Consider the following 11507-nt stretch of genomic DNA (forward strand, 5'->3'; position numbering starts at 1 on the left):
CAGAGGCGCTGGCGTTGGCGTTGGCGTTGGCGGTGTCAATGCCAATGCCGATGCAGCTGCCCATGGTGGTGGCAGTTGTGGTAGCAGCAGAAGTGGCGCACAGAGCCAGCTCTCATACTGCATTTCCCCATTCTAGTTGTAAAATGTACATCTTGAATTTACAGTGATATTGCAGACTGGAAAATTGGTCTGACACCTGTTCTTGCCAGACAGTTATATTCTAGATAACTGTATCACTAAGCCTGTCCCACCTCTTGATAATGTAGCAACATGGTTCTAGAGGAATATGAAAAAACTGTTTTAAGGTGCTGTTAAGGTTGTATTGAGGATGCAATGGTCTTTTCTCTAACTGTAGTAGACATTTTTTCCCCCATTGTTTTATAACCCCAAAACTGGCTCCTTCATATCTTGAGTTCTGTTTCAGGTTGATGCCTAAAACCCACTGTTGTTGTTACCTGTTTTGTCTATTTAAAATAGATCTTAGGCCTTGAGGCCTTTATGGTTTGATAAAGGTACATTATAACAACATATTTCCTATTTTTAAATTGCATTACTTAAATAATATAACACATGCAAAGCAGTGTGAAAAATGATATATTAAGACCAGTTATTAAGACTATTTAAAAAACACGCAGAGAGCTATGAGAAATAAGCAAGTAGTCATATTTGAGAAGGTTGGCAGTATCTATATTCCATTTGATTTAGATATCTGGGGATAAACTAAGAGTTTATTTCTGACACTATATAGTGTTTTTCTTTCAGACTTGGCTAAAGCCTGCAAAGTCTTTATGAGAGGAGTTTTGGGAAAAGTACAAAGCTATAGGGAAAAGTGGGCCTGACCTCTTCAGTTGAGGGACAGGCATGACCGTAACATGTGATATTCTCACCGAGCAGCCTTTCATCATTTCAAAGTCAAACTCATAATTTACAGAAAAGTTGTAGGTGTTTGTTCAGTAAATCTGACTCCTTAGAAATCTTGACATTTTTTTTATTGATAAATGATTGGATAATAATAAAATTCTGTATTTTACCTGCTTTGTCTTTATATAGACTTTATATTTATTTGTTTGTATCACGCCTGACCTGTCTCTCTGTCTTCTCATGACTTGTTAAAAAAAAGCCTGAATGCGACCTCCTTGTTTTTCACTTTTCTACCCCTTCTCTTTTCTCTTCTCCATCACTCTGTTCCCGCAGGAGCAAACCTGAGACTGGCCGTGTATCGGAGTATCACCCGCCTCACTCTGTCTAACCTCCGGCCCCGCCTCCCTCCATCCCCAGGAGAGGGAGTAGCGGATCAAGAAAACGGAAGGAATGGAGGAAGGAGAGAGGGAGCGAAAGAGAGAAATGTGTCTGTGTCCCAGAGGATTGGTCTCTGTCTGTCTAAATCAGGCAGTGAGAATGTGACGGCAGAGCAGAGACATCCCTTCAGTGTGTGTGTGTGTGTGTGTGTGTGTGTGTGTGTGTGTGTGTGTGTGTGTGTGTGTGTGTGTGTTTGTATAGACCTTGTTGAGCTGAGGTGTCATATATGTGAAGATCACAGCTTCAAGCTCTTGGGCGCCAGGGACGACGCTCCAAGTCACTGAAATGCCAGCGACAACTGTGCTGTGATATGTTTATGTGTTTGTGTGAATGTGTGTGGAAGGATGTGTGTGTGTTTGTCTTTTGGGACATTTGATGGAGATTAATACCACTTTTAGAGTCAGGAAGTGAAAATGTTATCAAGTTTGTCACCTTGGAAAAAGAGAGAGTGACATCGTCTCATCTGGAGACAGTTATACACACAATAAACACACACACACACACACACACACACACACACACACACACACACACACACACACACACACACACACACACACACACAGACACATGCACTCAAATAAACATAGGCAATCTAAACCACTGGTTCTGTATGTTGTTGATGAAGTTACCCACCAATCCTTTCAGGTGATTTTAAATCTCCTCTTAACTTTACCGACTGTTATGTTTGTTTCAGATTCATATCCAACTTGATGAACTGAATGCTGTTAGTCACGTTTAGTTTGTTGTACAAGAAGAATATATCAAGGATTGAAAGACTTATATCTCAGCAGGATGCAGAAAAACTTGTCCATGCATTTATCTTTAGCAGACTAGACTACTGTAACGGTGTCTTTACAGGACTCCCTAAATAGTCCATCAGATGCCTGCAGCACATACAGAATGCTGCTGCTCGAGTCCTAACAAGGACCAAAAAAGAGATCACATCATTCCAGTTCTTAGATCTCTACACTGGCTTCCTGTCTGTCAGAGAGTAGACTTTAAAATTCTGCTGATGGTTTATAAAGCACTGAATGGTTTAGGCCCAAAATACATTGCTGAACTGCTGCTACTTTATGAACCATCTCGACCTCTGAGGTCATCAGGTACTGGTCTGCTTTCAGTCCCGAGAGTCAGAACGAAATATGGTGAAGCAGCATTTAGTCATGATGCACCACATATCTGGAACACACTCCCTGAAAGCTGTAGGTCTGCTCCAACTCTCACCTCTTTTAAATCAAAGACTAAGACCTTTTTATTTGCCACTGCCTTCCTTTCTTAGCTTATTTTAACTCACTTTAAATGCACATTTTGAGTTCATTTTTAACATATTTCTAATTTTCCTTTTCTTTTCTGCTTTATTATATTTGTCATTTTAATTGTGCTCTTTTATGCTTGTCTGAATGTTTCCAATGCTTTTAATATCTAATGTAAAGCACATTGAGTTGCCCTTGTGTATGAAATGCCCTATACAAATAAAGTTGCCTTGACTTGCCTTGCCTTACAATCAAAATGAGCTTAAGAAGCAGGACTAAAACAGTGTTATTTTAGTTACTTATCCTTTACTATTCACTTAATTTCAATTTCTTTAGCTTAATGTCAATAGCTTTTTATTTACGCTATGGCTTAACCAATCATGCTTTACCTGTATTACAACAATTTATCAAAACATTTGTCTTTGTTTTCCCTTTTTACACTGAGCTCTATATCTTCAATTTATCCATGGTTATGATTTTATTACATTATTAATTATGATGAACTTTATATGAACCATTTGTTTATTGTTTATTGTATACGTTTATGATGAAAAATGCTTTTATTACTTTCTGCTGTATTTCAAACATCCATTCATTAGTTTAACTTTTCATCAACAATTTTAACTTAATTTTGACATTCATATATTATCATGACTTTAATCTGGATCGTTACTGTTGTTCTTATATAAAAAAATATATCACTTTCTTCTTAATTTTAAATGTTTATCCAGTATGATTTCAACAGTTGTTCAATGAACCTAAGCTTTATAGAGACTGTTATTCTTAATACTGCTTTGTATTTTGCAGTTTTAAACATGCTAACGAGATTGATAGATGTAAAACTACTTATTTCTAATCAGGGGTTGATAAGAATGTTTTATCTTTTTTTTTTTTATGAAAATTTTAGAACAATTTATCTGTTACTTTTGTCACAGTATTTCAGCCATAAATCCCATCTATTTTAAATATTTTGCCACATATACCAGACTTCACTCTCACATTTCACAGTCATTACAACCCACAAGTTTGATTTATTTTAATTTCTATAATGATCTGGGCTGCTGATCAATGTTTTCTTGTATTATCTAAAGTTCCCTGTATGGGAATCACAGATCTTGCATGCATAGCATCTACCGCATATGAACTCACATGACAACAACACACGCACCTAACAACATTACCTCCACTCTGTGTGTGAGTGGGGATGAATAATTAGACAGACACAGGGCTGTCTCCTTGTTTCCCCTCACACATAAAGAAACATGAATGTAGGCCAACTCACTGTCGGCTTCACTTCCCTCTCAATGCAGTCAAAACAACACACTGGCTGATGTCTCCTCTTGTTTATCAACCTCTATCTCTTGTTACCTCTATCTATCTTTAACTCTCTCTTTCATGAGGTGTGAGTCATGGGGATTTGTCTCGTAGATCAACGGAACAACTGATCCTGAGATCGGCAGCACACATGCACAGTGACGTTGATATAGTCATAGTCACATCATTATATCTGTATTAGTAGGGAAACCTTTCACGCTCCAACACCTTCATGTCTTCACTGCATGCTGTCTCCAGCGTCTGATGTGAGCTCCACTCATTTTCGTTGTGTGTCTGTGCCTCATTATAGCATGACAGATGAAGCTAGATACATATTCATGGAGGTTTAGCATAATATGTTTATTTAAATGTAAACCCATTCTTCTATTGTACATTGCACACTTCATTCGTCCAACTTCGGTGGATAAGGAATAAATGTCTAGTCATTATAAAGAAGCACATATCCTGCCCATAACGCCTTTGTCTACTTTAAAGCAATAATGTGGCTGCATTTTTTCACATACAAGTTTTGATTTGCTACTTTTCTTTGTCAAAGATTGGCTTCTTTAATAAACAAAGAAGTGATTCACACTTTACCCACCTTGTAAAAATATTCTTCACAATTGCTGAAGGTTAGCTGAAATATTAGACGACAGCTTAGTAGGAGTGGAGCCAGACTTTTTTAACTGGGGTGGCCAAACAAGGGCACTGACTTTTGCATGGGTGGCATAAGGTAGATGGAAGCTGAACTATGAAACATATCAAGGAAGCACATAGGTGTGGTCGTTGACACTGATGCTTCACAGTGAGCAGGTTCTGGGTTCAAATTTTGGCAGCAGACTTTCTGTGAGGAGCTATAACAATCTGGGTTCCTACCACTGGAGACTGAGCTGAAAGTTTGAATTACCAAAATTAAATGTGGGGTAGACAGACCTGAACAAATGAGTGGCATATTACATTGGTTATTATCCCTGACAACTCACATGGAGAAGGTTATGGTTTGCATCCTGGTGGGGCCTTCCTGTTGCGTCACAATGGGAATATCTCAGTTCTTTAAAGCCGCATCGATGCATCCCCTTCTCATGTAACTTACTTTTGTCTTAGTCCCTCTCACCAGAGATACATAGAGAGATGCAATGATATTAATCTTCCAGTTATGTTCATTTCTCTGAAACAGCAATAATGTTCCTTGGTGAATTTGACCCACATATTCAATTATCCAAAAGTGTCAGAACCCAAAAAATCCCAATCCACATTTTTTAATCTAATTTTTAATTCCATTACTAACCATTTAAATCAAGATTTAGTCCATTGGTGTTTTTTAATTCTCCCAGATCATGGTTCAATGAGGATAACTCACTCGTTTTTCATTAAAATTAATGTTAAAACTTTTTTTAATGTACACTGGAAAGCCCTAAGTATAAGTACAATAGTTTTACATGACATAGATTTTTGTTTATTTCATTTTAAAAAAAATTTTTTTTTTTTTTTATGAAGTGATGTTGATAAATGAACAAGACTCCTCTTCTGTCACATGCTGCCTATATTTTTATGCTGCATTTAGCTGGTTTGGAAGACATATATTGCCTAAAATATCCTTTAAAAAGGGTCAATTTGACCCGCAACATAACAGGAGGGTTAAGAGAGGGAGAGATGAAGCCAGGAAATATATTTAAGAGACATGAGATGTCCTTTCCTCATCCTCAAACATCTGTTTGTGAAGACAGAGTCAGCTGATCACCACTGAAAGGCTATCAGTTGGCTTCAACAGCTTTTTGCATCTGCACACACGGCCCTGTGATAACTCTAATAAAATACACACAGTTACAGTGTTTTCTCTCTGCATGCTGCCTGCTTAAGAATGTCCTGCAGATGAAGAACAACCTGCAGTCAGTTTATTCTGTGTCCTGCTTAGAACCATACAGATTATTTCCCCAAATTCCACAAAATATGTCTTTATCAAATTAAATGTAATTGCTAACAGACAGATTCCTCCTTATCACTCAGACTTGAAAGAAAAATGTATCAAGAAAATTAATGATAATGTAGAGAAAATATTTCACTAATACTAATAATATTAGATTATATGTTTAATTATTGCTTTTAAATGTTGATCAGAAAACTGATCAGATATAAAGCTGGGAGTTGTCCTCTGTTTTATTTATCAGTGAGTGATATTCACAAAGGCGTGTCTATCAGTTTAAAAACTTCTGTTAAGACTGCTCCTTATGCATTGCTCCTCAGATTTTCCTCCTCTCTTCTTGAACCTCTCTCCTCCAACCCACAGTTAAAGCTCTGGGATGCTTCTTAGCATGGCGGGTCTGTAACTACTCCCGAAAAAAACATCTAGACAACCATGATGCACAGAATGTGTTCAAGCTTCATCACGCCGTATATTAATGTATATTAATGGTGAACACTGACTGGTGGCAAGTTAATGTTGTGGATAACTTATAGCAAGGAGACGAACGGTTCAAATCCTAGCCTAAGCCTTCCTGTTTGGAGCTAGATTGTCCTGGTGCTCTCTCCGTTGACTGTGGACCACAGTTTTTACTTAACTGCCAGGCAGCACATCGGAGTAGTGGTTAGCACTGTTGCCTCACATCCTTCATATTGAGTATTTTACTTTTTAATTATAACCTTTCACCTGTTTAAGGTGAAAGCATGGAGCAATCTTGAATTAGAAAACACCTTCTGGTGGCCAGACTGCTTTGTATGAGAAAGCAACAAATGTACTCAATACTTTTATTATTTCTCTCAATCTTTCATTTTTAAATCACCTAATAATGAACACAATACAATTCAGATAGCTAAGAGAGTTGAAAAATCCCAAAACATTATCAGGTCAGAAGGAAAAATGACAATCACACACACAAACACCCACACACTGAACATGGGACACTTACATGCCTGTGCATTTTTACCTTACAGGCAAAGCGCAGCAACACAATAGAGGAACTCTTTCAAATACTGAAATGGTACAGGGGGCACTTGGCATTTTGGGGATGCACACAATCACACACTCTGACTGTGTTAGTGTTAGCTAGTAAAGGTTGTGTGTTAGCATGTTTGACAGCTCTCCGACCCTGGCTGGGATGTTGACATTAGTGGACCAGGACACATCACCTCTGCTTTAGGAAAAGGCCTACAGTGCGCTTGCCCTCAAGCACAGCAAGGGGTACATGGTAGTACTGTGTGTGTATCTGTTGTGTAGGTACATACTTATGGTGTTTGTCAGTAAAAGCACTGAAAATATCAATGGTTTTATCAGAATCAGAATCAGCTTTATTGGCCAGGTATGCTTGAACACACAAGGAATTTGACTTTGGTAAACTGTGCTCTCTTTGTACAAGGCATAAGAATAAGACCTACACATAAAAATAGAATAAAATAATAACATAATGAGCTAATGCCTCAAAGAGACACATTTACATTGTTGAATTCAAATGTGTATGTCTTTATGTGTATCTACAGCATACAATCAAAACCATAACAACAATGCTGGTAAATCGTCTCTCTGTAGCAGTGTCGGGGTCCTCTGTTTTGGGTGTTTCATATGCTGAAATAAGATTTAGACAAATAAGACCATTACCATACCATTTAAGCCCGCCTCTGCTCTGATATCCAAGTTAAGTCATTTGCATCCCAGCATCACAACCCAAGGACCCTATGTTGGTGTTTTTTCTTCCTCAGATTGATGATTTTCACCTTGTGTGAGCCTGTTGTTGTTGACTTCACTTTCATATGGCTGTCTGGGAATCAAATCCGATCAAGTTTTTATATTCCACAAATTGTCACCATGCCAACTCTGGAGAATTGAGTGAATGGAAGGGGACAGTTAGACACAAACAAACACGCATGCAGATGGAAAAACTCGACGCTTATGTCAACAACACGCCTGTCATCATCAGAGGAGACACAGGCCCCCTCAACCGTGACAATCGGTACACAGGAAGAGAAGATCAACAAAATAATACACAGCAAACTAATGGGGAAGAGAATTCATACATCTGCAAACTCCCTCTATGCTCATTGTTTTTCTTTCATTTGATTCATTCTCCTCTCATTCCTTGTATGTTTGCATTTCACGTGTTTGTTTGAGCACATATGTAAGATGTCCGGGGCTCTCTTTGATTTATGTGGTGTAGAATGTCAGGCGTGTCTTGTCACATTAAGGAGAGCTGAGGAGGATGCTGCTGGAAATCACACTCCAACAAAGGCGCTGCATGAATACTCCTCCCACCACCCATCAATACCTTCAACACCCCCAAATCCTTGGCATTTATCACTTAGAGGGGGCCCGTTTCCCATGGGGAGGACAGGATGGGGTGCCTATGAAAACTTGCTCTAGGGACTGCTTTTTTTTTAATCTATTAAAGGCCTTAAATAACAGTCAATCTTCAGCCTTATCACTGACTAGGTTTCTTCTTTTGACAGATATCTTTCCTACACTGTCTTACTGGTCTTCCTCCTCTCTCTTGTATCACTCTCTCTCACTCCCCCATCAAACCAATGAACTCTTTCTCCATTTTTTCTCTCTGCTCAAATCTCCTCTTGACCTGTGACATCCATCCATCCATCCATCCATCCACCCGCCCGCCCGCCTGCCCTATGGTGTCTTGTCCATCCTTGTTTCTGTCTTCTGCCTGGCCTTAAGTCAAACTCTCAGTCCAAACCTCTGCTTTACCTTCAACCCTTTCCCCCCTCTGTCCTTGGGCTTGTTGGCTGCAGGTGGATGTTGCAGGTCTGTCACAGGGTGGCAAAGCTGTCAATCACTTTGTATGTGAATGTATTAGTGTGTGTGTATAACTTTGTGTGCGCATGTGTATATATGTTCAGAGAGGTGTGAAGGCAGCTGTCATGCTATCTCAGGATCATATGCTGGCTGTCAGACATGCTGTAAAGAAATTGACATCCACCCCGCAAAAACACCTTATCACACACACACACACACACACACACACACACACACACACACACACACACACACACACACTGTGGAAAAACGACACCAGTTTTGACTTCAACTTGAGTATTTTGGACATATTTTGTCAAGACTTTTAATGAAACCCAAGTGAAGACGCACTTTTTCATCTGAGACCATACAATGATCTGAATCTTAACCAAACATCTGTTACATCTGAGGACCTGAGGTGCCTTTAAGGAAGACCCTGAAACTCTGCCCGGTGCAGATATGCTGACCCTGCTGTGTGACATCTGTTGACATCAGTCAAGTGGAGAGGACAGTTCCCTTAAGGATCAGAAGACAGTCCATTATTCATGTCAGTCTCACTTGCCCATAAACGTTGTGTGTTTTTGTGTGTTAAACTGGAGTTGAACAACATAATGATCTTAGCCAATCATCACTGCACCAAACCTCTGACACTTTTCCACTATTTTCTTCAACCTATTGTGTGTTTTGTACCTTTTATTCTGTCTTCTTTTCAGGAGGTGCATGTGTAGGTATAGGAATGTGACACATGCCTACACATTCACAGGGGAAGGGGAATTTTTAATCTCATCCCCAGACGGTTCAGGTATATAACACATTCACACACACCCCACACACATACACTCTACATGTCAGACGCTCTTCTCTTCTCCTCTCCTATCTTCTCTCTCTTTGCTTCTTGGCGGTATATTTCTGTGTCTGAGTATGTGTGTGTATGTCTCTGATGTCCAGTGAGACAGGAGAGGCGGGCAGGTCTCCGTTGGCCACACCACAGCTGTCGTTTCAGGTTAGTGCAGGCGAGAGGTGGCTGAGGAGGAGGAGAGAGATGAATAAGTTAAGAGACTGCGGACTGGACTCATGTTAAATGTAGAAAGGCTAACAGACCAGACTGTTGTTGAGCTCTGTGTGTGTGTAATCTGTATGTGTGTGTGTGTGAAAGTGAAAGAGTGAGAAAGAGAGGATATGTGTTTGAGTCTACATGCACACTCAGGTGCTACCGAGGACCTGCTGCCTGTCCCGCTGAGCTTCCAATTAGCACACACCACTAGAGCAGGACACACACACAGACACACACATACACAAACACACACTGAGGACCCTAGAGAGAGGCTTCAAACCTGCCTGTCAGCTGCTGTTAGATCACACTGCACTGGGCTGACACCAAAACACACACAGACACACACACACATACAAGGACTTGAATTCAAACTTACACTGTTTTGATTGAAAAAAGTTACTAATATATCAAAGCCAAAATCGATGATAGTTAAGGGCTGCTGAGAATAAGTGTTAAATCACTTAATCTACCATGAACAAACAGGGGTGGAATATATTCACTTACTGTAGCCATCTTGGTTAAGCACAACTTCGCTGAATGAGTAGACTGTAGTGCGTGTAGCTTTAACTCCTCCTCCATCATATTTCTTTTGCATCATGAAAATTGTTTTATAACTTTGATTATATCTCAGGCTTTAAATATTGTAAATGTCTACATTTGGTGATCTATAATTCAATTTGACCATTAACCTTTTTTTTATGATGTGGTTTTAACATTATTTTACATTTCTACTGCTTCTTGTATTACTACTCCTACTACTACTACTACTAATACCACTGCTACCACTTCTACTACTACTATTACCACTGCTACCGCTTCTACTACTATTACGAATAGAAATTATAAATTATAAATTTTTATGCTTAACAAAGCAAGCAAGATAAACACACACACACACAAACAATAAAATTAATAAAGAATCAATAAATAAAGAATCATCAACCTAGAATAATGTACATTTATATATATGTATTTATCATTGTATGTATACTTCGCTGAATTACAGCCTTTTTAAAAAGGTTTTTAATGCAAGCTAGTATGTTTTCAGGTTTCAGTTCTAGGTTTTTTAAAGTAAAGCATCTGTTTACTTCTTGTACTTTTTATATCAAGTACTTCAATTTTAAAATCCATATCAAGCATATTACACGGTATACACTATAGCTATGCAAAACGAGAAGTAAACTTGTATTTAAAAGTTTAGAAAATCACTTACTGTTACCCTTTCAACACGTGGAAGACAGCTAGAGTCCACGTGATGAGACACACACACACACACACACACACACACACACACACACACACACACACACACACACAAATCTTTATTGCCCTAACCCCTCCACTGCATTGCCGTTTTTGTCCTTGTGCATATTTTAATGACATCATCAATAATGGACACATACGCATTCTGTGGGAAGGGAAGTAAGACAGCCCCCCTACCTTGCACACACACACACACACACACACACACACACACACACACACACACACACACACACACACACACACACACCATGTGGGTAAGACAGGATACATTTGAATCTTTAATTAACTATCTGTGATTTGGCTGGTTTGTTAGTGAGCCCATTAGTGATCATTTTACTGTGAGTCTCTCTCTGACTGACACCGAGGCTACTTTCGTTTACTTGGATAAGATAATGAGCAACAAATCACTCAGTTTCCATCACGCTTGTTTAACCATATAAATAATTGCATAAGATAAGCAGCTGGCCAGGTTGAAGTTGGTGTTGGGGCGGGTTGTCAGTAACATACTGAAGCATTATGGGAAGAAACGTTGTGCTTGCTGACATAATTGGCAAGTTGCTTTGTTATGTAAGGCCTAATCAGA

Source organism: Notolabrus celidotus, chromosome 4 (genome assembly GCF_009762535.1).
Source record: "Notolabrus celidotus isolate fNotCel1 chromosome 4, fNotCel1.pri, whole genome shotgun sequence".
Lineage (NCBI taxonomy): Eukaryota > Metazoa > Chordata > Actinopteri > Labriformes > Labridae > Notolabrus > Notolabrus celidotus.